This window comes from Ochotona curzoniae, unplaced genomic scaffold (genome assembly GCF_017591425.1).
Source record: "Ochotona curzoniae isolate NIBS_2020 unplaced genomic scaffold, NIBS_Ocur_1.0 contig_4792, whole genome shotgun sequence".
Taxonomy (NCBI): domain Eukaryota; kingdom Metazoa; phylum Chordata; class Mammalia; order Lagomorpha; family Ochotonidae; genus Ochotona; species Ochotona curzoniae.
In genome coordinates, this window is record NW_024466389.1 from 9,637,860 (window position 1) to 9,640,794 (window position 2,935).

Sequence of the window (2,935 nt, forward strand, 5' to 3'; positions counted from 1 at the left end):
CAAAAGCTGTACCCCTGTGCAAGTCCACCTCCTGCCAGCCTTGGTTTGGGCCCTGGCAGGGGTAGCCCTTCTACCCTCCAGCCCACCTTCTGAGCCTGCCACATTCACTTCCTTTGCTAGCTTGCCTGCTGTGCCCACCAGAGTGTGAGCTGTCAGCGTCTTGCCTGGGCACCAGGGGCCATCAGCCTGGGCCTCCCCTACTCTGGTCAGAGCCCACTTACACTCTGAACCGGCCACTAACTCCCCCTAGTGCTTATATTTTTCTTTCTTTTTTTAAAATATATTTTTGACAATCTTTACATAGTTAATTAGGGTGAAAAGGTTCAAGGGCTACAGGAAAGTGGGTAAGACTACTATTTCCACATTATTTCCTTCACGTATCTGAGGTAAAGGGGAATATTAAGGGAAAAGCCCCACCCAGTCTCCCACCCACCCCAGGTCCCTGATGTGGGGCATGCTCCGAGGGTCTTGCTCAAGTGGTTTTGGTAGTTCAATAGTTATGAATTGCTGCCAATCTTGCCACTCCAAGCACGATGAGGTCGTTGAAGAATCCACTGATTGACATAGTACATCAGAGTCTCTGTTTGCCCAGTTTTTCACTGCCAAAATATGGCTGAGGTGGTTGATTGACTTGTTCTGTCCTCTGACTTTTCATGGTTAGGGTTCTGAGTCCGGCAGTTGGATTGGGGAGATCCCCAAAGAAACTTTGTCTGAGGTGTTCCCAGACCAGATTCTTGTATGTGCTAGCAAGTACAGGGCCCGGCACAGTCCATTGCCTTAATCGGCTGCTGGTTGCAATTGCTGGGTTGGTTCTGTTTCCAGCCCTGACTTACACTGGGACCAACGGGTGTTGCAGTCCAGCTTGGTTCTGCCCAGCACATCGTCAGCCCTTGCATAAACCAGTGGGAGCTGCAATCTAGTCGGATTGACCCACAATAACCCCCACCAGACCTGCCCCCTACCCTGGTTTGCCAGTATGTGTAGCAGACTAGTCCAGTCTGTCCTGCATCCCATTTGGCTCTCATACATGTCAACGGGTATTAAAGCCTAGTTCCATCTAACCAGCTCAACTATCCAGCCTTCACCGATGTTGTTGGGTGCCTCTCTGTCTAGCCACCCCAGCCCCTGTTCTAGTTTTTGTGCCCTCCCGTGGTAGTGGTAACTCAAGAGGGAGGAGCCCACTATTTCCCTCCCAGGTCACTCCCACTCCCGGATTATGTACTCTACAGGGGGTTCTGTGGTTTAACTTGACAGAATTAGCCCCCAGTGCCAGCTTCTGCCAGCTGATGCTGTGGCTAAGCCCAAACAACCCTCACCCACTCTAATTTTGTTTGCACCAGTAGGATCAGCCCAGCCTGGCTTTTCCCTGATCTAGTCCACATGAGGCCCACAGATGTAGCCCTGCTTAGTCTGGTCTGTCCCCATCCCAGCTCATGCTCTCCAGTGGGAGTAGCTGTCCAGCAGGGGACACCCCTTGTATTCCCCCTGCCAGCTCCGCCCCCTCCCTTCCTGGTTCTCACGTGTGCTGTTGGGTGCTACAGTCACATCCGGTACAGGCAACCTCACCTTGGCATTCCATGTTGTGCACTGGATTTTGTTGCAACCGAACCTGGCTTGACCCACACTTTGTCTGGTACTCAGATTCGCCAGTGGATGACATGAACTGATTCAGCCTGGTCTGCCCCTGAACCATGCCAAATGTATGCCAGTGGGAAACTTTTCATGGCCTGTTCTGGGCTGTTTCCTATCATGCTTCTTGTGCTTACCTGCCGGGTCTGTGTCCTGCCAGAGGAGTTGCCCAGGCTCCTCCATCAGAACCCCTCCCAATGCCAGATTTCACGCATACCGGTCCGTGAGCCAGCCCTACTCAGTCCACCTCCTGTCCTAGCAGGAACAGTGGCTTTTCCTGACTGGCCTTCAACCCAATCTGGTTCTTGCTGCTGGATGTTTCAGCCCATCCACAGCTCGTCCATACCCACATACAGCGCACACATGGCTCAGAGGGATTGAGACCTAGCCTAGTCCGTTCCACACCTACCTGGTCCTCCAGAACACCAGATGGTGTTGGAATCTGGCCCAGCTTGGTGCATCCAGTTCCAGTCCATACTTGTGCCAAGGGAGACTACAACCATCTCTTGATCAGAATGCAGCCCCCATCCCAGCCCACATGCCCCTCGGTGGGAACCTTAACCCAGCTGGGGTGTCCCCTTAGCTCCCCAACCAGGCCTGTTCCCAGCCATAGATCATGCTCATGCCAGTGGTTGCTCTGACTCAGCTTGGCAGAGCCCCTCACCTGTCCCGACCCCTGCCTTAAACACTGTGGCTTAGCGTTACAGGCTCACGCAGACCAATAAGTGCAAAAACCTAGCTCAGCATGCCCTGTGCTCCGTCCTGGTTTCTAGTTTTGCTTGTGAGCTAAGGTTTGCTCAGTTCTGCCTGGTCCACTCTGTTCCATTACCAATTCACGCATTGGCCAGCTGTTGGAGCTACTTTGCCCAGCTTGTCCAACCCTCAGGTCTGGACCACAGGTTCACCAGCGGGAGTTATGACTCACCAGGGGGAGTTTGCCCAAGTTCCTCCACTTGACCCACTCCCAGACCCAGTTCTCATACATGCCATTGGGTTTTAGGCCAGTGCCTGGAGTAGTCTGGCCTTCCATTTGGCCTTGTATGAGCTGGTGAACGTTGCAGCCTGCCCACTCCACACCCTATTTCAGGATGCACATTTGGGAGCTGCTGCCTTGACCAGTCCAGACTGTTGTCAGTTCCTTTACCTGTGATTGATGGCAGGTTCCTTGGTCATTCCTAGGTTAGTCTATCACTGCCCCAACTCTTGAGCTAACCAGTGGGGCTAGAATTTCCACAGGGTTTGGCCCACACATCCCCCACAGAATCTATCCCCGGATATGGTTCTCTCGAGTGCTAGTTAATGTCAT